General features: G+C 58.1%; 1 protein-coding gene across 2 annotated transcripts in view; it reads left to right on the top strand.

The window, feature by feature from the left end:
* Positions 1-14,019: 14,019 nt before the first annotated feature.
* SHISAL1 (shisa like 1) overlaps positions 14,020-25,340 on the top strand; it is an 81,211-nt gene continuing 69,890 nt past the window's right edge. The window contains exon 1 of one of the 2 annotated variants that reach the window (XM_033405221.2): positions 14,020-14,175. The gene's annotated coding sequence lies outside the window, so the exon portion shown is untranslated. The remainder of the gene's footprint in view (positions 14,176-25,340) is intronic. The other variant, XM_004279575.3, reaches the window with a different exon arrangement.

Below are 25,340 nucleotides of genomic sequence, written 5' to 3'. Positions count from 1 at the left end.
TCATGAAACCCCGGGGTAGACACCGATCCACGTATGTGTGAATCGCTGTTGCAACCTCCCCAGGAAGCAGGGGACCAGATTATTCTTGATTGCCCCTAGGAACGGGGAGCTCTCTATCTGAGGGGACAGCCCATCCTGTCTCTCTCATCTCTGATAGTTGGGGCTATTCCTCCATCCAAATCTGCTCACACGGTCTCCCTGCCGGTCCCAGGCCTCTCCCTCAGAGTCACAAAGAGCACTTCCATTTCCTCTCCTCCCCAGACTGGCCTAAAACGTCATTCCCTGTGCCAGTCACCACGCCCAGCACTTCCCACAGGAAGCATGACGCCAACACCAAGCACCTACTATGTGCTTCCGAAGCACCTACCATGTGCCATTTTTGCGCGCGTATCTCCCGCCACAGCACTGTGCCCCTGAGATGGGCCATATCCCCCATTTCATAGCCGGGGAAATGGGCTGGGAGAGGTCAAGTGACTGGTCCGAGGTCACATAGTCTGTGTGTGGTTTGTCTGGGGTTTGCCCCAGGCTATCAGGCTTCAGAGCAACGCTCTGAGCTGCTGGACGCTCCTGCCTGTTCCCATGGACGCAGGGGTGGCCACACGGGGCGCCCTCTCGGCAAAGCTAGACGGTGGCGGGCAGAGGCCTGGGGCGAGGGTCTCTGCCCTCCAAGTGCACTGGCGGGGGCCAGGATCGGGTGGGGGTCCCCAGGCCAGCTCCACACCCTGAAAAAAGGCATGTGAGTTTCCTCACCTGGAAAACAGAGACCAGAGGACAGGCGGCTGGCTGAAGGTCTCCCCCTAGTAAGTGGCCGATCTGGGACCTTCCCCTGCTCCAGGCAGGACCTCCAGGACCGCAGCCAACGGCTGGCTCAGCACTTCGGTTGATGGAAACCCTCCCTCCCTCTGGCTCTTCTCCTCCCGGAGAGCTGGCAAGGCTCAGCCATGCCCCAAAGATGCCAGCAGCAGCTGGCCACGCACCCCCCTCTGCCACCTCGCACACACGCAGGGGAGGGAGGGCGGCAGCACGCTTGGCTTCCCAGGCTATTCTTAGCTCCTCGGGACCCACAAGCAAGGTCACCCTGTTGTCCGCGAGACAGAAGTGACTCAGATTCAGACACCCTGACAGAGGGCCTGCCCTGCTCTGGAAGGCGAGGCCTGTTCCTGGTTCCAAGAACCGACCGGGGTGAGCAGCTGGTGTGAACCCGGCCGCGAGACCCTTTTGCTGGTCTTGGTCGCTGTCGTTTAGTGATTCGACCGCGGATCACCTTCCTCCTGTAGGTGCCACAGCCCTGACCCCCGGGGACGCCTGGAGTCACTGATGTATCCCAGCACCCAGGACAGTGCCTGGCACACAAGAAAGGCTCCGTCAATACCTGTTGAATGAACTGACTAGTCTGTGCACCAGGCCCAGTCTTATTTTTGAGAAATGTACTGTCAGGTGGGGGGAGGCAGACGCTTTATTAGTAATGATCATAGCAGCCATTCGCAAGCACCCCATGGTCAGGTGCTATAGTGAGCGTGGCCGCCTCATCCATCCTGGTGACAACCACCCAGGCGAGAAGTCTTGCTGAGATCCTTGTTTTACACATGAGAAGGCCGGCCACGGGGAAGCCAGGGGTCGCTTCCTGCAGGGACCCCAGAGCCCAGCTGGAAACCGCTGTGGTGACTTGAAGATGGTGGGCAGTGATGGGAACCCCAGGGAAGAAGAGATTTCACTGGGCCTCCAGTGGACGGGGGGGACTGGCTTTCCAGAAGGAGTACTGCATAAACAATGACCCAGGAACCTGAAGGCACCTGTCATGGGAGGAAACCAGGGCCCTTTAGTGTGTCCACAGGCACTGGCTATGGAAGGCTGGGCACACCAAGAAGGCTGGGGGCCCATGGGCGTTCGGGGTCAGAGGAGGATTTGGGGCTGTTTTAGTGAGATCCCCTTGGCTGCCATGTGGAGGGCACACAGGAGGGCCCAGGACGGCTAAGGGGAGCTGGGGGCCAAATCCAGCCACAGTTGTCGTGGGTGTAGACAGTTGGAGCTCCGAGGGTTGGTGAGATGGAGGGTGAGACAGTGGCCAAGGTTGATGCCAGGCTCCTGAGGTGGGTGTCTAGGAAATGGCACGCCCTTCCCTGGGGTGGAAACAGAGAGAAAATATCCAGGCTGTTGCCCATCGCTTTGACCTCTCGTCCACTCCTCCCTCCACCTCACCTCCCAGCCCGCCCGGCATCGCATCTGCTTGACTGAGCTCCTGCCCACCTCTCATCACAAACACACACCAGCCGGGCACCTGCCTGCCTGTCTACCCACCAAAACACCCATTCAAGCATCCCTCATCTCCCAATCCAGCACACGTTCCCCTCTAGTGATAGTTACAAGCATTAAATGAGCTAATGAATATACCTGGAACAAATACTTGGAACAGTTCCTGGAACCGCAAAAAATATTAGCTCTGGGCAGAATATTATTATTGTTGTTATTGTCTATCCAAAGACTCACCCACCCTTCATTCACCTGTTAACCCATCTAGCCACATATCTATCACCCATCCACCCATCATTCACTTATCCATCTATCCATCCAGCCCTCCCTTCATTCATCTCTCTGTGAAGCTCTCCATCTAGCCCACCATCTTCTTGCATATTCATCTTTCCATGAACCCGCTCACCCATCATCCACCCACCTACCCATTCGTCCATCCATCCATCCATCCATCCATCCACTCACCTACCCACTCATCCATCCACCCACCCACCCACCTACCCACTCATCCATCCATCCACCCGCCCACCTACCCACTCATCCATCCATCCACCCACCCACCTACCCACTCATCCATCCATCCACCCGCCCACCTACCCACTCATCCATCCATCCATCCATTATCTATCCATCTACCCACCCACCTACCCGTTATCTACCCATCTATTGATCTATCCATTCATCCATCCACCCACCCACCATCTTTTCACTCATTCCCACATTCCTTAATGCATCACAAGTACTGGTCACCGAATGCCCAGTCCTCTGCTCACTTCCCAGGATGCAAAGACACGGAAACTTGAATCCTACACGAGGACTCTCAGTGTCATTGGGAGGGGCAGGCCCACACAGAGCAATCACCTATCAGAACAAGGGTCTCTGCTCTAAAGGCCAGAGGGAAGCAGAAAAACCCAATGTGAGTGGACTAATCAGGGGAGTCTTCCTGGAGGAAGGGAAGTTGCCTGAAACTGTGATTTGCCAGGGCCCTCGGCAACACCAGTCCATCCAGCTAGCTTTGCACAAACCAGGCTGCGGTGCTACTCCACTCCACTCCCTGCCCCTCCGCTTGCCTCTCGCCTCTTCAAAAATTATCTTGTTATTTTTTCTGATGACAAAACTAAGCTGTTAAGACAGCAAGCTCGTGCATGGCTTTATAATAACAATAATAAATTAACACTCCATCCCAAAGGTTCTGAGACCACCTGCTGGCCCAGGGGAGGGAGGAGTAGAAGTGGGAAGGGCCCAGGAGGTGCGGAAGAGAGGATTCTAATTACACTGTGCAATGAATCCCAGGCACCTTTAAGGAAAGGACTTCACACATCATTATCTGCTGTGGGAAGAGCAGCTTATATGGGGTGTGGGGAGAATTAATTAAGGGTGGGGAGGTGCTCAGAGAGCTAAGAAGGAAAGGCGTAAGGCCAAATGTGCTTATTAATAAAATATCGGTGCCAAGTTGCCGACGCGGCCAGACTGGGCACTGGGTGTCCTGGCAGGAGCGGAGACAGATGTCAGTCGCTCTTGGCCTCCTGGGCTGAGCCTGTTAGAACCACTTATGCAACTTCTCACCCCGAGGCCCGCTCGGGGCTGGGCCCTGTGGTGGACAGCGTCGGCAACACGGAGCTGGGTCAGACCCAGGCCAGCCCTGAGGGAGCTCCTGGTGGTGACAGGAGCACAGACAGTGTCACTCAGTGTGGCCAGGGCTGTGATGGGTGGAGAAGCCCAGAGGAAGCAGAGATCCAGCCTGGCTCAGAGAAGGCTTCCAAGAGGAGGAGACAAATGACCTGGGTCCTCAAAGATAAAAAGAAGTAAGACAGGCAGTCCAGGAAGAGAAAACAGAGAGAGCTGGGGTCTGCTGACCTGAGAGCACGGTCTGATCAGGAAAGTAGGGAGGCAGAGCAAGCCTAGGGTGCCCTTGTGGCAGGAGATGGAGCTCAGTGGCAGGTGGAAGGCAGACTTTATCTGGAGGCAAGTAGGGAGCCGTAGAAGGGCTTTGCACAGGAGAGCAATGCTGTCAGATTTGGGTTCCACGTGGATCCCTTTGGCTCGCATTGGAGGATGGCCCACTGGGTGGGAGAAGAGAGTCAGGGAGACTGCTGGCTACTGCACGCGTCCAGGCAGGAGACAGTGAGGCTTGAACCAGCAGCTCCAGTGAATACTGGGAGGAGCGGCTCAGGGGCTGCCGGTGGAGGGTTCGGGGGGCTCTGCCCGACGAAACCAAGACACCTGGTGGCTGGTAAAGGTGTGAGCCTGCATGATCAAGGGCAGAGTGCCCACACAGATTGGTCCCTGTGTCCACGGCACCGACCCCATCCTGCTCTGAATGCCACCAGGGCGGGGCCTTGGCCAAGGGCATTTGTGGACCATCAGCCCCGTGGACTCTCCCTCTGGGGTGGTGCCCAGCAGCCTGCAACCTGCAGCTGTTGCCCACCTACATCCAGCCCCACACACTTCCCACTGGGTTTGGCGATGACCCTCCTTCCTCCTTCCTCCCCAAGCCAGCTCAGGTGTCCCCTTTTGGGTGGAGGACGAGACCTCAGCTTTTCAGACAGAGGTTCTGGCCCAGGTTTGAGAGCTGGGCTCGGGGGTCAGGCAGACCTGGGTTTTAGGAGTCTCAGGTAAGTTACTTCCAGCCTCAGTTTCTTTGTCTGTGAGATGGGCGTGGCCACAGCCCACATCACGTTAGCCCATATGATGCTTGTCAGATGCATAGAGCAGTGCCCAACACGAGGCTCAAAGACGTTGGTTGTGGTTATTTCCACGACGCTGAATATGCAAAGCGCGCAGTGTAGTGAGTCACACATACTAGGTGGTTAAGACCTAGTAACTGTTATTATGACCAGTAAATACCAGACTCTAGGCACTAGCTACCAGCGGGGTAGTGGTGGGGATAGCCAAGTAGCGGCCCTACTGTGTGCCAGCCTTTGTGCTAAGGCACTTACTAATATGGCCTCAACTGACCACGTATCACAGGGCCCCTGAAAGGTAGGAACTGTTGCCCCCATTTCAAAGATGAGGAAATCGAGGCTCAGAGAGGGAAAGTGACTTCTTCTGATGCGAGGCAGACCCAAGAGTCTGACCCTGAAGCTGGGGCTTATTTTGTAATTTTCACATTAAAATAGGACATTAAGGTGGCGAGAAGGCTTAATGTGCGAGGTGACCTTGGCCCGGTCACTGGACCTCTCTGAGCCTCAGTTTCCTCATCTGCAGTTAGGGCTCACGCTGCTGACCTTGGAAGGTTGCTCCAGCAGGCCATGATTCTGGGGTTCTCTCTCTGCAGGTGGTATGCCAGGATATTCCCATGATGCCCTGGGGGCAGAAAGCAGCCCATCCTCTCTTCGGCTAGGCTCCAGTACCAGGCATGGTGCTCTGAGGAGGCCTTAGAGCAATATGTGAGGAAAACTGACTGCAGAGGGCCTGGCCCCTCACGTGGTCTGGGTCTCAGATGGGGAGGGCTGAGACAAAGTCATCTCCTGGACACCAAAGTGGGGCCACATTTTCTCTGATCAAGAAAGTGATGTAGGGCTTCCCTGGTGGTGCAGTGGTTGAGAGTCCGCCTGCCGATGCAGGGGACACGGGTTCGTGCCCCGGTCCGTGAAGATCCCGCATGCCGCGGAGTGGCTAGGCCCGTGAGCCATGGCCGCTGAGCCTGTGCGTCCGGAGCCTGTGCTCCGCAACGGGAGAGGCCACGACAGTGAGAGGCCCGCGTACCACAAAAAAAAAAAAAAAAAAGAAAGTGATGTAAATGGTATAAAGGGTTCTGAACTTGGAAATCTAACATACGGCAGGCAGCAGCTTCCACTTACCCACTGTGTGACCCTGGGCAAGGTACTTAACCTCTCTGGTCCTCCCTATCTTCAGCTGAAATGGGGCAAAAATAATAGTGCCTTGCTTTTGGTGGGCCAGTGGGGCTCAGGAGAAAATGTTTGCAAAGCCCCAGGCCTGGCACGAGGTACCTGAATCCAGGCTCTGAAAGCTGGAATTTCCTTTCCCTTTCCCCTCTTCCAATGGAACCAGGGCTTGGCTGGCCCCGGTCAGCCAGAGGAGACCTCAGACAGGGCCGAAGGCACCCCCACTTCATTCTTATTCCAGCCGCTTCCCGTCAGGCCCCTGAGTAGCCCTTTGGAGGTTCTGATTCATCACAGATGTTGACCGGTGAACAGGCTGTAGCTGGCAGGCAGCCAGACAGGCGGGGGCTACCTGGCCAAGGCCACGGGCTCCACCCTGCGGCCCAGGCCGGGGCTGGCTTCCCCACAGCTGGGAACCTCACCAGAATAGAATTCAGACAGATGCCGGAACCCACCACCAAAGGCTCCTTTTTCCCTGGGTTCTGTGGAAACATGAGATTTTGCAATAACAAAGGTCGCTCTGTGAGACCGAGCCAAACCGTTTACAGCATCGGGAGAGGCTGCTCAGCAAAATCAAAGAAGCTTGGAGCTGGGACCCTAGCCACGGGAGCCTGATCTGTCAAACCCCGTACAACCTGCCTCCCTACGGCTGGGCTAAACCTGCAAGGAGCCAGAGCTGGGCTGAGTCTGCCAGGGCCTCACGCTCTCTGAGCCAGAGGGGCCTGACCGGCAGTGAGAACGGAGCAGCTGGGGAAACAGAAATGGGGAAGCACAGCCAGGACGTGCTCCCATTCCAGGGCCCTCAACTCTGTTCCTCCTTGCATCAAGGTCAAGAGCACGGGCCTGGAGCACGGGCAGGGGAGGGACAGACCCAGGTTCAAATCTTAGCTCTGCCACCTCCTGGCTGTGTGACCCTGGGCAAGTCACTTAACCTCTCTGGGCCTGTTTGTCATCTGTCAACAGGAATAAATAGAAGCAGCTTCTGGGACGGTGGTGGGGATTCAAGGAGACCACCCAAGTGACACTGGGGGCCACAGAGCACCCAGTGAGTGGGAGAAAAGGTTGATCTTTTTCGAGAGAAAAGGTAGATCCTCATCCCAGAGAAGTTAGGCAACTTGTCCAAGGCCTTATTGCTACAAAGCTGCGAATCCTACCGTAGTCTAGGTTGCCCTGCCCTTGGGGATTTAAAATGACTGATCTTTGGAGCAAAGCCCCCACTCAAGTCCCCTAGACAGAGGCTTCTGAGAAGGGGCTTCCAGAGCAGTAGAAAGAGCACTGGCATTGGAGTCCTCAGATTTCTGCCTCTCGCGAGCTGTGTGACCTCAGGTCCATCACACAACCTCTCTGGGCCCCCGCCCTACAGCTCTGAGATGAGGGTAGATCCCTGCCCTGACTCCCCGCATTCTTTTCAAGGTGTACATGGGTGTGGAGGGCATGTGACTGAAAGGCTCTGCTTACGCCAATTATCCTGATTACCATTGTTGTTATTATTCCCCGGCTGCCCGTGGGGAGGGCTGGGCTGTGTGGAAATTAGGCCTCCATCTCGGGGTGCTTGGCTCAACCTACCAATTTGCACCATATTAATTCTCATCATCTGTGTGCTGGGTTTGAGAGGCTGGGGAGACGCAGGGAGGCCATGAGAGCCGCCCGCCAACTGTGGCAGAGTCCAAACCCGGGATAGACACAGGGGATGGAGCTGTCGCCGTTCCTATAAGCTGATGCCTCGAAGGTTTGGAGCGGGGGCGAGTGCCCCGGAAGTAAGGGTGGGGGTCTCTCACTCCACCCCAAAAGCACTCCTCTGCCTTCTGCCATCAGCCTCGCGCTGTGCCTCCCTAAGCCAGGAGGCTGAGGCCGGCGTCATCCCAATTCAGATGAGGAAATGGTCTTCGAGAGGTGAACCGATCTGCCCAAGGCCACCAGCTGGCACACAGGGAGCCAGGACTCAAGCCCGGGGGCTGTGAAGCCAGGGCTCTCTCAGTCACCAGCTCCCCCTGCAACCCGGGCGCTGGGGTCACAGCGCATCACCACCTGCGAAACTGTTACAGTGACAGATAGGATACCGGCTCCTACTCCATAGGCTTGTTATGACTGAGACCAGAGCCTGGTGCCACCTGAGTGGAGGTTATTATCAGTGACGGTGTACAGATGAGGAAACTGAGGCTCCAGGAGGCCAAGGGCACACTGAGTCCGCTGGGGTTTCTTGTTTTCCAGCCTTGGGAAGGGTGATTGGGTGCCCATCCCCCTACCCCCTCCACTCCAAGCCTTCCTAGTTCCTGCTGCCCTTTTGCATCAGACATGCTCCCAGGAACCCTGGTCCACACAGCAGGCTCTGAGTCTTAGGGTCCAGAGGCAGGCAGGTCTGCAAAGGGGGTGGGGGTGGGGTCTTCCGAGTTTTGCCGTTTCCCTGGGATTGATTTCTGTTGCCCTAATCAGCTGCCCCAAGCAAGTAGCAGGGCCCTTGCTGCCGACTCTCTCCAGACTGATGAGAACGGTGTCTTTTCTTCCCCATCTTGAATGTTCTAAAACGTGGAATTTGCAACTGTGCGTAGAACATTGGCTGATGTCTCCCCAGTATCCACATAAGCAGCTATCGGGGGTGTATTTAAAGAAACGGAAACACTTGGGAACATGTAGGTGCTGAACTTGAGTACGGGGAACCGTGATGATCCCTGACATGTGCCTGACGAGAGACCCAGGCTGCTCTCTGAACAGCACACGTCGGGCGGGGCCACTCGTGGGGACGTGGGGGAACAGGGTTCAGAACACAGGGGGCCTTGAATGCCAAACCAGGGGCTCAGACATCACCCTGAGAAGGTGTAGCCATGGAAGGTCTGCAGGCGGAGGGGTGGTAAGTCAGGTTGTACAGTACAAAGACCAGCCCAGGGGTCTGCAGGGGGAGGGATGGGCCGTAAAGACCTTCGCCCCCTAAAAATAAAGGAATTGGCACCAGCGGTCGCTGGGTATATTGGTTTCTCTATGGCTTGTAGCTAATTCAGCAGCTTAAAACCGCGCCCATGTATTATCTCACCGTTCCGTGGGGCAGAGTCAGGGCGGGCTCCGCGAGTCTCTGCTTAGGGTCTCACGAGGTGGAAATCAAGGCGTCAGCCAAGCGGGGCTCTTAGGGGAGGATCTGGGGAGACTCCAGGCTCCTTCAGGGTGCTGGCAGAATGCAATTCCTGTGGTTGCAGGACTGAGGCCCCTGGTCTCTTCCTGGGTGTTGGTTGGGGGCTGCTCTCACCTCCCTGCCCTGAGACCCCTCCATCTCAGCGCCAGCCTCCCTGATGTCAAATCCTTCCTTTGGCCGCCATCTCTTTGACTTCCTTTTCTGCTGACAGCGGAGAAAAGTCTCTACTTTCAAAGGCCTCCCGTGATTGGCTTAGGTACACCAGATAATCTCCGTATCTCCTGATCTTATTAATCAACAGATGAATAACCTTAATTACATCTGCAAAACCCCTTTTGCCACAGTGGAGTAACAGCAGGGGGAAGGTGATGAGGCCCTCCTGGAATCTGGGTCTGCCACGCGTCTTTCTGATGCAGACGGGGCACAGACGGAAGCCCCGTTTCCTCCCAGCTGGGGAGGGCTGTAGGTAGTTCACACCCAGGGCCAGGTGGGAGGCAGGCAGGAGTCGGGAGGAGGCCCCCCCGGTGAGTTTACAGCCCCTGGACCAGCGCAGGTTGGAGTCAACGGGGTGTGTCTGGTCAAGGAGGCTTCTGGACCAGATGACCTACTGGTCTCCCAGATCTCCAGGACAACAGGCAGCCGTAGCAGCGGGTTCCACACACGGAGCACCTCCTATGTGTCTGGACTGGAAGAGTCAAAAGCCACAGCATCTCACAGAAGAGCAAACGGCCCAGGCCACTGTGGGCTGCCAGCTCAGTGCCCGGCTCCAGAGCCAGTGTTCTAACCACTGGCATGCCCTGCCACCCACGTGACCCAGCCCTGCAGCCGCGGGGAGGCTGCGGCTCTGCTGCCACACGTAGCTCCCACGGCCAGTTGGGAGAGCCGGAGCAGCAAGGGCATAAGGATGGCTGTGACCTAAGCCTCGAGCTTCAGAGGGGCAGGGTTGGGCAGCAGGGGCCCAGCTGGGGTCGGGCTCCTCCAGGGGCCTGTCTCCTCCCAGGTAAACGGGGTGTAGCTAATGCCTCCCAGCGGCGGCAGGCCGCAGCCTGGGGACCTCAGCCTCTTTGGACTGAGAGGGAAACAGGCTCAAAGAGCCAGGCCTCCTGCCCACCACCTTCAGCCACTTCCTCCTCGAGTGGCCAGCTGGCCCGGAACACGAGCCCCCAGGCCAGGCCAGCACTTCACACTCCAGCTCGGCCACATCCTCCACGGGTGACTTGGTGGCGGGGGAGCCCCAGTTCCTTATGTCTTGAATTGGGGAAATGGGGGCTTGGAACCCTGAGGTCTTGGGTTGGAGAAGGAGGGACTTGGGGGGCTCCTGGGAGGGGGAGGGCTGCTCCCCAGAGGGAGGTGGGGGATGCTGATGCAGAGGCAGGGTGCCAGCTGGTCGTGGCCCCTCCCCCTGCCCATCCCAGAGCCTCCCTCCCCCCTTCCCAAAGGGGCTCACGGGCGTGGACCTCGCTGCCCCCAACTTCTAATTAAACGGCAGCAACTTTGACGTGGCAGGTGATCTTCTCGGGAAGCCTGGCTTTAAATTTAGCTCCCTCCCCAGCCAGCTCTTTGAAAAGGCTGCTCTCCGCAGTGAGGGAGAGAGCGTGAGTCATCCTCCAGGCCGCCAGCCCGCCCCGGGGGGGGGGGGGGGGGTGCGGGGGGGGGGGAAGCATTTGCGGGGGAGCAGGCCTCCCGAAGGCAGAGACATAGTAAATAGGGAAGGGATTAAAGGCGACAGAGCGCAGAGCACCCCGCCACCTCGACTCACAGTAGGTGCTCAGAAATGGGGGCAACGTTTCCCACGCGGTCTGGGTAATTACCTGCACAGCCCGACCCCCTTCACCTCTCCCCCAGCCCCGACCAGAGTGGAGACACACATGTTTGTTGAATGGGTCCACGTAGGCTAGTCTTCATGCTAGTCTCTGCTGATTCTCCCAGCAGCCCTACCAGCCCAAGCTGCCCTGATCGCAGATGCACAGAGTGTGGGAGGCTGAAGATGCCCCCCACCCCAAAAGAGACCCCCGTCCTAGTCCCCGGAATCTGGGGACCTTATCGTATGTGGCAACAAGAAAGGAGCTTTGTAGATTTGATTAAGGTCAGGATCTTGAGATGAGACATTATCCTGGATTATCCGTGGGCCTTAAATGCCATCACAAGTGTCCTGAGAGGGAGCAGAGGGGCTCTGACACACACAGGGGCGCAGCCACGTGAAGACGGGGCAGACAGAGGTGGGAAGATGCTGGCCTTGAAGGCTGGCGTGACGCGGCCACAAGCCAAGGATGGCGGCAGCCACCAGGAGCTGGAAGAATTCTCCCCGAGCACCTCCCAGGGAGGCGGCCCTGTCCACACCTTCAGCCCAGTGAAAATGATTTGGGGATTTCTGGCCTCCAGAACTGTAAGAGAATAAACATATGCTGTTTTAAGCCACAAGTTTGCGAATATTGGTTATGGCAGCCCCAGTAAACCAGTGCACAGGGGTTGGGAGAAGCGAACTTGCCCAAGGTTACACAGCTGGTGAATGGCCAGGCTGAGATTCAACCCTAAGTCCGACCAGTTCCAAAGCCTGCGCATTTTTCTGCCCACTCTACCACCTCCTGGAAGGACGGAAGGGCCACTCCTGCAGATCAAGGCCCTCATTTATTTGGGAAAATCAACAGGACCGTCTTCTGTTTGATACAGCCTCTTGTTTAATCTTCATGCTGACTCTGGGGTGAGTGGAATCATTTCAATTTTGCAGATGAGGAAACTGAGGCACAGCGAGGCAAAGTGGCTTTGTCCGAGGTTGGGGAGCCTGACTGTAGGGAAGGGAAGGTACAGGGCCCTGGGAGCGCACTGAGCGCAGCCCAGCCTAGCGCAGAGGATGGTCAGCTCTCAACCCAGTCCCACCCGCCTCCAGCACTGGGCCCTTCGGTCTGTTTCTTAACCTCCTTGGTCCTTGGTTTCTATCATCCCGTGGGATGATCAGGTTCCCCACTCTTGGGAGGGCTTGCAGAAGCTGGGTGAAGTGCTTCAGATATCCTGCCTCATTTAATCTGCGAAACGTCTTGTGAGGGAGACGCTGCTGAGACCTCTTTAGGGAAGAAAACTGTCCAGGTGGGGAGCCTGGGCTTGGAGGTCAGGGGCATCTGGGCTGGAGCCCTGGTTCTGTCCTTTGGCGGCTGTGTGGCTCAGGGCAGGTGCTCTAACCTCTCTGAGCCTCAGTTGCCTTACCTGTAAAACAGGGAAGACACTCCCCAGCACTGTGGCGAGATCTAAGTAAAATAAGGTGTATGAAGGGCTCAGCCTAGTTTCCGGGAAGGTTCAATCAACATCTGTAAAAATGGCGCCAGATCCAATGACGTGGGAGACACAGAGTTTGCCCTGCTGGGATCAACCTGCCTTCCGGAGCACTCAGGACCACGCCCCCTAACCCTGAACAACAGAAACCATCCTCATTGCCGTCCCCTCCCTCTGCGGGGCCTTTGAAGAGGCTGCAATGTCCCCCCACATGTACTTCTTTACCACCAGAGGTCACTGGGCCAGGGACAGGTGGGGGTGAAGGTGGGGAAACTGAGGCTTAGTGAGGTTGGCTCACTGGCCCCAGGCCACACAGTGAGTCTAGCACGGGGTTGTCCTGCAGGTGAGGGGTGAAATGGGGGTGGGGGTGGGCTGCTGGGGAGGAGAGGTGGAGAGAAGGGGGCCCGGAGCAGGAGAGGGGTACCACCGCCTGGGGAAGTCGGGTTTTCTCATTGAAAACTGCACAGAAGACCTTGTCTGATGTGAAGGATTCTCCTGCCCAAGTCTGACCCTGCCATGGACCACCTCCGCCTGACCCTGACTTTGACCACCTCCCGCGGTGGCGGGGTGGGGGGGGTGCTGGCTGGAAGGAATGTCTTGCTTAGCACTGCAGGGGGAGGGGCACTGCAGGTGGGGCCCTCCAGTGGCAGGCTGCGGGAGGGGCGGCAGGAGGGGCTGGCAGGACAGCGGCCACCTGGCTGGAGCGGGTCTGGTGTTCCCGCAGGGAGGGGCTGGGGGAGCCCGCCTCCCAGCAGCCGGGCCTGGCCGAAGGCTGGGGAGCCGCCAGAGAGGAGGCAGGTGAGCTCGTGCGGTGGGGCTGGGGAGACAGAGAATCAGAGATGGGGTGCCGGGAGGAGGAGAGAAAGCAGAAAGGGAAGGAACAGGAGGAAAAGAGGGAGGAGAGGGGAAAAGGAAAGGAAAAGTAGAAAGGAAGGAAAGGAGTGGGGGGAGGAGGAAAGAAAGTGAGAAGAGAGTGGAGCACAAAAGAAAGGAAGGAAGAGATTGCAAAAGGGAAAAAACGAAGACAACACACACGGGGAGAGAGCGCGCGAGAGGGGAGAAAGAGATTGCGAAAGAAAAAAATGAGAAGAGGAGGGCGAGAGAGAGAGGGAGAGGGAGAGAAGAGAAAGAGAGAGGGAGGGAGGGAGAGAGGGAGGAGGGCGCCGCGGGCGCTGGGGAGGGAGCGCGGCGCGGCGGCGGCGAGGGCAGGACGGCCGGGCGCCGCGAGCCGGGAGAGGGGGCAGCAGAGGGCGAGCGGCGAGCGGCAAAGAGTGAAGTGGGCACCGCGGCTGCGGCGGCGAGCGCGGGGCCGGCGAGCATGAGCGCGGCGGCGGCGGCGGGCGCGGCGCGGGGCTCGGGGCCGGCGGGCTGGCGGGCGGCGCGGGCCGCCCAGTAGCGGCGGGCGCTTGGCGGGGCGGCCGGCGGGGCATGCGGCCGGCGGCCGGTCCGCGAGCCGGAGCGCCAGCCCGAGCCCGCGCCCCGCGCGCCTAAGAGCGGGCGCTCTCCCGGCGCCGGCCCCGGAGCCCCGAGTCCCCGCGGCCCCGCAGCCCCCGGAGCTGGGACAACTGTTGCGGCGGCGGCTGGGGCACCGCGGGGGCGTGAGCGGCCCCGCGCCCCGGTAGGCGGCTCAGCCCCGCGGGCGCCGGCTCCCGGCGGCGGAGCAAGGAGCGAGCGGGCGGCGGGCACAAGGTGAGCGGCTCCCCGGGCGGGCCGGGCGGGGACCGCGCGGGGGAGGGGAGCGCCGGGCCAGGGTCCGGGCGCGGGGGTTGGGGAAAGGGGTCGGGGCGGAGCTCCTGGCGGAGGAGGGTCCCGGCCAGTGGGGGGCGGGTCTTCGGCGCCCCGGCTTCCGAGAAGGTGTGCGGGCGCCCGGGGCGGGGAGGGGTGGGCCCCCTGGGAGAGGTGAGTTCGGTGCATCGGGGGTCCGGGGTGCTGTGGAAAGGGACGGGGTACGCCCGGGGAAGATTCTGGGGGCAGGAGCCTTGTCGGGCAGCCGGTGCCCTGGCATTGCCGTCCGCGCCAGGGCTCGCCAAGGTCGGGGTCTCTGGACCTTGGAGAGGACCGGGCCCGGGTCCGAGGACCAGTCCAGGGCGCACCGTGCAGGGACGCGGCAGCTGGGACCGGCATCCGCGTCCGAGGTGGGGACCGGCGTCCGAGGACCAGTCCTGGAGCTGAGCGAACCGGGAGCTCCGCGCGCGCCGGGCAGGGTTCCGGAGCCACGCTGGGGACCCGACCGGTTCCGGGGGTCCCAGCTGGGCGGCGCGGGCTACCAGGAAGACCCCTCCAAGTGCTTGCCCCTCGCTCCCCACCCGCCGCGGGGCCCCAGGGGAGCCGCCGACGCCTCCCGGGGCCGAATCAATATTGATCCCGCGCCTGGGGCCGGGTGGCCTGGCGGCGGCCTCCGAAGTGCCTTAGCTCCAGCGGTTGCCATGGCAACGAGACCCCAAGCGTCTTCAGGTTATATTTATTCTAATTATTATTATCATTGTTAGTATTAGTATTTGTTACTCAGCCAGAGGAAACCAGAAAGGAGGAAAAAAAGCCAGCGCGTCCCGGCGCCTCCAACTGTCATCTCTTTAGAGAGAACTGATGCCGGCTGGTGGGTCAGGGCCGTCCGTCTGGGTCTGGTGCCCTGTGCAGTTGCCGGGGTGGCACCCCTGGGCCGGTGGGGCTGGGAAGGGGAGTTATATAATCTGCCGTGCGAGTGTGTCTGTGGGCCTCTTGTGTCTCCCCTGCCTCTCTCGGCCTCTCCGATCCCTTGCCTTAGTGAAGGCTCCTCCCGCCCAAGGGAGCCCAGGGAGCCCAGGCCGGGATGGGAAGAGCAGAAAGTGCCTTGCACCAGGAATCACAGCCGGCGGCCTCCAGCCCTCTCTCCCCCAGCTGTGTGACCTTGAGCAAGGCGCTTGACCCCTCTGAGCCTCTGTTTCCCCATCTGTAAAGTAGCATGGGCGCCATTCCCACCTCTGAAGGTTGCTGCGAGGTCACACCAAGAAAGCTCTGTGAGTTCTGACGGTGTGACCCTAGGCAGATGCCTGTCCTTCTCTGGGCCTGTTTCCAAGTCTGTGGAATGAGGGCCTGGACCCCAGGGTGTCTTGAGTCACGGTCGTCCTGTGAATTTCACTCCGGGCTGAGATTGAAATACTGTTGAGCCCGCAAGTTGCGTTCAGACCAGGCTTAGGGGAGCTCCTCCGTCACCCCCTGTTCCCTCACCTGTCAGGTGGTCTGAAGGTGGTGGGGAAACAGGCAGCCCAGCCTTGGTCCTTGATGTCAGCCAGGACAATACCCATGCTGGTCAGGGTGGCCCGGGATTGGGGGTCAGTCCCCCACCATCCCCTAGACCTGTGACTGCTCAGGGTGGGACACCTCCCTGCGCGAATCCATCTCCCCAGAGAGGCTGTTGGCTGTGCCTGTCCTGGCTGCGGGTTGAATGTGGAGCAGAAGCAAGAGGTGGCCAGAAAGTTCGCTGCAGCTAGGCAGCCCCAGCGCCTCATGGCTCCAGCTGAAAGCCCCAGGGAGGGGTTTCTGCCTGTTTCTTTACTGTCACCAATCACACTGAATTCTTGACTCTGTCTCAGGCATCTGGGAGGTATGATGGGGAAGCTGGGGGAGCAGATTGGCTTGGAGCCATGTGGGGGGTGTGTGTGTGTGTGTGTGTGTGTGTGCGCGCGCGCGCGCGCGCGCGCGCGCCCCACCCCCACTCTCCCAGGCCCCCAGCCTGGAACTTATCGGGGCAGCTGGATTGGACAGGATGGGTGGGGGCAGGGCGAGTGCTGCTTAGACCTTTGTGAGTGAAAGAGAAAGGGAGTGAGGCCTGTCCCGAGGGAGATCGGGAGATCAGGAGACCGGAAGAGAGCCACTCCCTCGGTCCCAGTCACCCATCCATCCCTCCATTTATTCATTCTTTCACTCACTCCCCTTCTTCAGCCAACTCGGCGAGCCCCCTGCCTGCTGCGGAAGGGCATCAGCTCTGCTCTTGAAAGCTTTTAAGGAAACAGCCCCCGACAAGCCAGTGCGGCTGGAGCCCTGCCTGGGGGAAGCTGAGTGGCAGGGGTGCAGGTGGGGAGCATCTTCCCAGACAGCCTGAGGTGGGTTCGGGGCTGGGGGAGCCTGGTCCGGAAGGCAGGCCTGAAGCAGCCAGAAGAAGAGAGGAGCAGCAGTGTTCCGGGCAGAGACCCTCCACGGGCAAAGATGGGGGCCCACAGGGGGCAGGGAGGGAGGCATCTTGTGGACCGGTGGGCGGGGCTTGGAGGGGGGCGTGGTGGGGCAGGGAGGGGCTGCAGCCGGAGTGAGCAGGGGAAGGTGGTGCAGCTGGAGCAGGGCTAGGGCAGGAGATCTGGGCACCACCACCACCCAGCCTGGGTGTGGGTTAGATAGTGGGGGTGGGGCAGGGAGGAGGGGCGGATGGTCAAGTTCAGCACTTGGACACGTCCATGACCCGTGGGTGGAGCCTGTGATTGGGGTGAAAAGAGGGAGGTTTGCGAGAAGGAGAAGAAGAGTCTGGTTTCCAGCTCTCTGGGGCAATCGGCCCAGCCCTTGCCAGATGCTCCCCACTTCCGGCCACATGGGGGGAGAGGACTGCCTCCCCGCCAGGCCCTTGGCTGCTAGGAGGGGAAAGTAGCGAGTGGACATCAGATCAGGCTGCTTTAACCATCCGAGTCTGTGATAAACGGCTTCACTGCCATGAGCCTAAGGACGACCTGCACGGCAATAGGATTGCGCTCGACCACAAAGGCCCAGAGGCCTGCTATGTGCCAGGCGCCGTGCGGGGCAGGCACCGAACCCCATCATCCCATTTAGTCCTCACACCAACCCTGTGAGCTGGCCATTACCGATCCTGTTGTACTGCTGAGAAAACAGGCTCAGAGAGGCTAGAAATGAGCCAGCTACTCTCACGCTCCTAACCGCTGCACTCCACCACCTGGAGCCCAGCCCGTGCCTGACGGCAGCCATGGTAGCTCTTCAGACGCCGTGCAGTGAGCCGCTGCAGGTCAGGGTCTGCTGAATCCCACATCCTACTCATTGTTCTGTCTTTTCTCTTTTGGACGGATCCAGAGCGTGGCCCGTGTTAGGCTCAGATGAAAGATATCACCTCCCTTCTTGGGGATGCTCTACCTCTATAAATTCAGCCTCTTGCTTGAGCTTTGACCCAGCTGAGTCACACGACAGATTCACATTGATCTTAGAATGAACTCAGAGCCCATCTCCGGCTCTCCGAGAGTGGCTTTTCCCAGCCCAGCCACTCTTTCTAGAAGTTACTGAAGCAGTAGTCAAGCCCTAAGAACTGTGGGGCCTTGTTTCCTAAACAGTCTTCTGTAAGGTGGGGTCCTGAACGTCTGGAGCCAGTGAAAGTGAGAAGGGTGACCAGGGGCCCTGCCCACCCTGGGCCACGCTCTCCTGGGAATGCCGGATGTCACCTACTCTGTTGGTGTCGGTCTCGCCCTGCACAGGGACTGGCAGGGAAGAGGTCCTGTCTCCTCCTCCCTCCTCCCCCCTCCCTTTTTTTCCTTCCCTGCCTTCCCTCTTCCAGCACACACATTCCTTGACACACCCCCATGGTTGACCCCCTAGAAAGGTAAAGAACAGCCCAAGACCCCTCAAACCTGCCCCTAGACGTGACCAAGGCTCAGGATCTGTTTGACAACTGACTATGTGAGTAAATAACTCTGAGCTGAGACCGTGGCTGTCCCGGCACCCCTGGCTCTGCTGGCGTACCCCCTCCCACACGCCAGCTTGGCCCACTTGTGACGGGCTGCTCCTTCCTTTTCCCCCTTAGCTGTGAGCGGGTTGGGAATCTTCTGGAGGGCCTCCTCTGGGCATCCCGGTGTTACCACTCACCAGCAAAGCCCTTGCCCTCCGAGCCTGGGTTTTCCCGTTCAGCAATGCAGAGACTTGGTGCCTGTCTAGTGGGTTTCATGAAGGTGGTGGTGGGAAAGGGGCTGGCAGAATCTTCGGTGTGAGGGCCTCCACCCTCCACATCCTGTAGCTGTGGGGAGGGGCAGATAGAGTCAAGGACCCCAGCATCTCCGAGGCCCCTGTGCTGTGCTGTGCCGTGATGGTGGGAAGCCCGAAGAGCTGCTGCTTCGGGGCCTGATAGGGAGCTAGAAGCTTGTCCGCTTACCCATGTACGGTTGGGGACACAGAGGCCCAGAGCGGGCTGGTGGCATATGCTCAAGGTCACAGTGAACTGGGCGTCCTCGAAGGCCAAGGATGTTCATGACACGATGCAGACCCGGTGGGTGTCAGCCAGAGCCTCTGAAGAGGCTGCCCAGGGTGGGGGAGGGCTGTAAACAGCTCCTTGGATGGTGAAATTTGCCCTGAAAACCCCAAGGCTCCCCCATCAGGAAGAGGCTTCGGAATCTCTCCCTCCCTGACCATCCAAGCGGAAAAGCACAAGTCGAGGGATGAAGTGCAAATGCCTCCTGTCCCGTATTTCTGGCCATCAGACATGAATGGAGCGTTCCCTTTTGACGTATTTTGGACAGGCTGCCCCCTTCCTCCCCTGTCTGGGGCACACACTCCCGTCACCACCCATCTGTCTGCATGCACACCTACCCCAGCAGATGCGTGCAAACTCGCCTTTAAGAAATTAAGAAATAATGCATGAGTTTCCCGAATTACACCAATTTAACACTGCATTAAGTTCTGGAATCTCTTAACAGAACCCTGGGAGGGGCAAACATTTTTTTTTCTGTTTTTTTTTTTTTTTTTGGTTCACACTTCCCTGGAAAATGAGACAAACCGTGATCTTTTAAAACCCAGCTACATAATCTGATTATTCCTTCCTGGCAAGCGTCTGAGAAATGCCCGGCGGAGGGCGGAGACGTCCGCTTCGCTGAGGCTGCGAGATTTGCATTGGGAAGTGGGGCTGGGAAAGTTTGTCTCCTGTGCCAGGTCTGAAGCTCCTCGGCACACGATGGGCTGAAAATAAAGTGCCGCTTTCTTAGATATTGGCACAAATGAAAAATAAAGGCCAATTCCTTCCGTAATCCGGCGCCATAATTTCCTCCGCGGCTCCCTGAGCAGGTTACCGAACCGATGGTGATTGGCTTTCACTTTGAGTTCCTTGCCTTTGTCGGGAGAATCGTCCATGTGCAGCTGGATTTATAGACCAACAGAAAACGCATTTAAGCGTTGGCTCATTCCACATTTCCGGGGCACCTACCCTGTGCCAGACATAGTGCCAGGCTCCGGGGACAAGAGACAATTAAAACAGGACCCTGCCCTGGTGGGTTTTGCGGTGTATTTGTTGGGGGCAGGAGAACAGAAGAAAAACAGTCATCTGCAAGGTCCCACCCTGCCTGAGGTCAGGTCAGGGAGGGCTTCCTGGAGGAGGTAACTTTGGATTTGAGTCTTGAAGGGTAGATAGGAGTGTGCCAGGCAGAAGTGGACAGAGGGCATTCAGGCAGAGGAGCAGCCTGAGGAAAGTCTTCAGTGGGTCTCAGACAGGCATGGCCTCCCAAGGGCATCTTCAGATTTTAAAGTTTGCAGTTCCTTTATTACAAAGCCCTTTCTTGTCCATTATCTTCCAGCACCCTCAGGCAACCCCAAGGCCAACCTCCAAGTCTCCCTTTCCCTAAGGAGAACAGCCCAGAGAGGGGAAGCAGGTGGCCGGGGTCCCAGCCAGAGCTCTGAAGCCCAAGGCTCTGGGTCAGATGGGCTCTATGGGGACAGCAGAGCAAGTATCAGTATCGTAAGCTGCTAAAGGGAAATTCTAAAAATTAAATCAAAGAATTACAGACAGTAATACCAAAGTCTGGAAGATCCCCTTTCTCCCTCCACCTGAGCCCTGCTTCTCCTTCTCGGCTACAGCCCAGGCTGGGTTTCCGGACAGGGGTCCCAGAATGTCCGTGCCAGAGCTGCCGGGCTCGGTCTCTGCATCCAGAAAATCGGGGAATGGAGCCTCTCTCTACCCATTTGCGGAAGCCTGGCATCCTCACCGAGCCCCGGAGGCCCGGCCAGCAGAGTCCAGCCTTCAGCTCAGTGGGAGTACGGCACGCCCTCCCATGGGCTTGCTTCTGAAGGGCTCTGTTTAGATTTTTCCGGGAGCAGATCGGGAATATGGCATCACCTGGGTGTCACTGCCCGGAATCTGATCCCTGGGACCATGAGGCCTTTGGGGAATGAGCAGAGCCTCTGAGCTGAGGCCCATTGTCAGGGCGAGAAGCAGAGCTGCAGGGAAGCTCCTGGCGCAGATCGTGGGGGAGCAGCCTCGGATCCACCCTGGACAAGTCTCCCCTCTGCTTGTTCCTAACTCTGTGACCCTGGTCGAGTTACATAACCTGTGAGCCTCAGTTTCCTCATCTGGGAAACGGCTTATTGCACGAACCGGGTAAGAGGAATTTGCAGCTTCGTCAGTGCATCGTGTCTATTCAAAGACAGGTCAGCTCTTTGTAGTCTCACCTTATTAACTGTTACTCTGCCAGCATTGCCCCAGCCCTTCGGGGAAGCAGCCCGGCAGGAACCAGACCTGATCATCTGGGAATCCCCCGCGCAGGGGATTCCAAGACTGCCTGTGGACTGAGTGAGGACATGAATCAAGTGAACCGTTAGACCGCTCTGGTGCCTGCCCAGTGCCATGGCAACCACAGAGCAGGGCGGCAAGGGAGCCAGCTCTGGATCTCACCTGCCTGTTTTCACACACCAGCTCCGCCCCCTACCTGTGGCCGGTGCTGGGCTGCTTATCTCACTCTCTGAGCCTCAGTATCTTAATTTTTTAAATCCGCTTGAGAAAGCTGATAATAATAATAATAACTTACAAGGGTGATTTTGAGGATTAAAGGTAAGGACTGTGACATTCCAGGCCCCTGGATCAATTACAGTGATAACCATTATTTATTATCTTATCCCTGAGTTCTGAAAGGGGCTGTCAGGATTTGAATCCCAGTTTCCACCGCTAATAGCTGTGTGACCTTAGGCAAGTTATGTGACCTCTCTGAGCCTCAGTTTCTTCCTCTAAAAATGGGGATAGCACTTACCTCGCAGGGTTCTTGCAGGAATTAAAAGAGTTGATTCAAGGAACGTGTTTGGTGTAGAGCCTGGCACATAGTAAGTGCTCAGTAAATAATACTGTTAGCATTATCACCACATTTAATAACAGAAACACCCAGTGGGCACAGAAGCAGTGGAGTTTCTCTCTGTCCTCAAAGGGTAGAGACCACCTTGTTCCTGGTTTAGCTCTGTAGCCAGCTTCTAGCTCAGGCATGCTTCGGACAGGTCTGTGAATGAAGGGATGGACTGATGGATAGATGGGTGGATGGATGGATGGGTGGATGGATGGATGGGTAAGTAAATGAATGAGTGAGTGAGTGATGGCTGTCAGGAAACTTCAAAAGCCTAAGTTCGGGGAAGCTCTGGAAGGCGCCCAAGGACTGGGGCAGAGGCTTCTCTTCGAGGGCCATGAGCCATGAGTTGGAGTGAGTTTCTAGCCAGGTATGATCTCTCTTCTCTGCATGAGACTTTCCCCCACTTCCAGGCACCAGGGATGGTGACCCGAGTCTGGAGCCCCAGGTTGCTTGGTGTCCCTGACAGTGTGGTTTTGGTGCAAGAAGGAGCTGCATTCAGACTGTGACCTCCTCCCCTTCAGGGCAGGGAAGTTCCAGTGCTTATCTGAACCTCTCTTTCTTCCTCCATAATACGGGAGAATGCTGTCTTCCTTTGGGGGGACGGTGATGTGCAAAGACCACGCACTGAGCGTGGTTTGTGATCTGTAAAGGTGCACGGGAAGTCAGAGGAGGTGTTTGGGCTCCACACGGCAGACGGCAGGTTGCAGGGAGGTTCTGGAGCTGGGGATGGGCATGGTGCAGGCAGTGTGGACCACCAGCCTGTGGGCCATCTGATTCCTTCCCAAGGGGGCTCCAGGCACGGAGTCGGGGAAGGAGTGAGGGCGGAGGGCACCTCCAATCTGCTGAGGCCACGGAACGGCCCCAGGGATGGGGTGCTGGGCCCAAGGGTCCCCAGAGCCCTGAGCTGCTGAGAGTTCCTCCCGTCTACACCGAGCCCTTTCCTGGGTGCTTTACAAACACTGCCTGGTTTAATTCTCAGAACATACCTGAGCAAGGATGGTTTGCTGTCCCACCCAAGGCTCAGAGAAGGGCTATGGCTTCCCCAGGGGCACACAGCTGCTAAGTAGCAAAGCCAGGACTTGGATCTTCTCACGTGGGGTGGGCGGAAGGCAGAGCGCCCTCAGTGGCCAGGAGGGCGCATGCGTGGGGGTACGGGTCACCACACTCCTGTGCCCACCCCTTCACATGTGGGTGGCGTTGCCCAGCCACCTCCGTCCTCTCTGCCTCAGTTTCCTCCTCTGCAACGTGGGTCCACCGCAGGCCCTCCTGCAACGCGTCCAGGTGAGGGTCACGGAGGCAAAGCGCTCCAGGAGGGAGCCCTCCACGCGTCCCCACTCATTTGTCACTGTTATTTGAATTCCTTCTCTTTGGCGGAGAGAGACATGGGGTAGCGAGCCCCTAAGGATGGGCGGGGCCTGGCAGGAGCCAGTGAGGGTCTGCACTGAGGCTGCCCCAGCGTCGTCTGGGCCTGCAGCTTGAGGGCAGTGGGGTCCTTAACATCTGGAGTCTGGTTTCTGCTGCCGCCTGTGGCCTCCTCCAAAGGGGCTGGCTGTCAGACAGGAGTGGGCAAGCCATTAGCCTGGGTATGTGTCATGTGATCATTCCCTCCAAAGACTGCACCCAGGGCTTGCCCTGGTGGGGCTCCAAGTCCGCAGGAAGGCTCTTCTGCCCGGGTCCAAGTCCCACGTAAGGGATCGCACTGATGTGGGTGAGAACAGGAGGACAGGGCAGGGACTCTCCCTGGGGAAAAGGGGCCAGACATCAAGGAGGGCTTGCCAGAGGAGGTGGCACCCAAGGAAATGGAGGATGAGTCGACCAGGCCGATAGGCAAGGGGTGGGGTGATCTTGAGGTAGAGGAAGCAATGCATATGGAGCCCAGAGGAAGAGGTTTGAGAAACTTCTGGATAGCATGGCTGTCCCATGGTATTTGTGGAAAGCTGTGGAGGTGAGGCTGTAGAAGTCGGCAGTGGCTTGGTCTCCAAGGACTCTGGCTAGTTAAGGAGTTTGGACTTTACTCTGTAGATGCAGGATGGCAGCTATGTGGCTTGTGTACCACCACCAGCCACTGCTGTGCCTAGGGCAGACATTGCTAATCAATCCATCACAGCATGGAGTCAGGATGTGCCTCGGCGCAGCCCCCCAGGCAGTCCCAACCAGTCGATCCTGTGGCACCCAAGATGACACCTGTTTGCCCTGCTGCCATAGTCAATAGGAATAATGACAGCACTTCACAGTTGCTTATATTGTGTGGCTCATCCAGGCACCCAGAGTACTTTCCTGATAGGAGAGGAGGCAGGTGGCAGCCTCTCATTCCACCTGGGCCACCAGGCTCCTGTGTGGCTCCAATGCCTTACAGTGTTGGGCAAGTTTGGTCCTTCCTGGGAAAACAAAGCCTTTCTTTCCAGTGGGTCCAGGCATGAGCACCATCTGGGAATGCAGACCCGCCTATCCCGGGTGAGCCCCTGTCCATCACCTACAAGTCCATAGGCCAGCGGGCAAGTCCAGGTCAGCCCCGGACATCCAGCTGGGGGCTGGCCGAGGAGTGGGGTCTCTGGGGGAGGGCTGGGGCCAGGCAGAATTCTGGGCAGGACTAGGGAAAGATTAGGAGACTTTTCTCCTGAAATTTAAACAATTGGACAATCTGTTCTGGATCAATTTAGAAGCAGTGAAGTGAAAAAAAAAATCAGAAAATATAGTGTGAAAGCTATTTTCTATCTCAGTTGGGAAGAGCGATGAGCTGGAGTTTATTCGTAGACTGTCCGAGGCCGTGGCCGGGGCCTTTCACCCCCTCACCGCCCGCTCCGCCGCTGCCCTGGCCCCCTCCTACCCCTGCCCAGTGCTGGGCTGGGCAGCCAGGGGTCTCGGAGGGACGTTCTCCCCAGCTGCAGCCTCGGGGAGCCAGCAGTCTGCAGGGGCCTCAGACATGGACGTACCAAAAAGGCAGACCAAGGCGTCTCCATGCCAAGGACCGGGTGTGTCTGGTTCACTCCTGTATCCTCAGGGCCTAGAGCTGGGACTGGCACCTAGTAGGTTTCCTGCCTGAATGATGGATGGAAGAGAGGGAGGGAGGAACAGAGGCTTTGAATGAAGCGACCACCAGTTTGTTAGTGGTGGAGGTGGGATTGGAACCAGAGCTGCGACCCCAAGACCTGGATGTAGCCCCCCACCATCCCTGGGGCCAGGAACCAGGTCTGAGAGCCAGGAAGCAGGGCTTCCCCTCCAAGGATGCTTTCTTTTCCTGCCGACACAACTCCTGAAGGGGTCTTTCACCACTGGGGCCAAATGCTGATTGTTTTAAAGTAAGCTTGTTCAAAACAAATAAAAAAATAAGCTTGTTCAGTGTGGGGCCTGAGCAAGGGGGACTGGGGAGGAGGGTAGGGGGACAGCAGTGCAGATCCCCGCTCTCCGCTTTCCAGTCTGAATTGTCCCCCAGAGGGAACAGACTCCCCGGGGGCTGTGGTGCATTGAGTTCCAGAGGGAGTTCAACCAGGGGCTGGACATTTGGGGAAGTCCTGAGTGCGGGGGCGGGGGGGGGAAGGGGAGGGCTCCAGTGCTGGTGGGAAATGAGACCAACAGATTCCCATCCCCAGAGAATGGTCTCTTCTGTTTTCCTCCAGGCATTGGGAGAGGGGGAAATTCCCAGTGGTTTAGTTTGGGGCAGTGGCAGCTCCCTCCTTCCCCAGATACTCAAGGCCAAGAGCCTAAGGCCCAGAAAGAACCTTGACTTAGAAACCAGACCAGCTCGGGCCCAAGTCCCAGTATCTCAGCAGCTGTGTGACTTTGGGCAGGTGACAC

Source organism: Orcinus orca, chromosome 11 (assembly GCF_937001465.1).
Source record: "Orcinus orca chromosome 11, mOrcOrc1.1, whole genome shotgun sequence".
NCBI classification, from domain to species: Eukaryota; Metazoa; Chordata; class Mammalia; order Artiodactyla; family Delphinidae; genus Orcinus; species Orcinus orca.
Note: the sequence above shows the minus strand (reverse complement) of the source record. Positions and strands in the feature narration are given on the sequence as shown.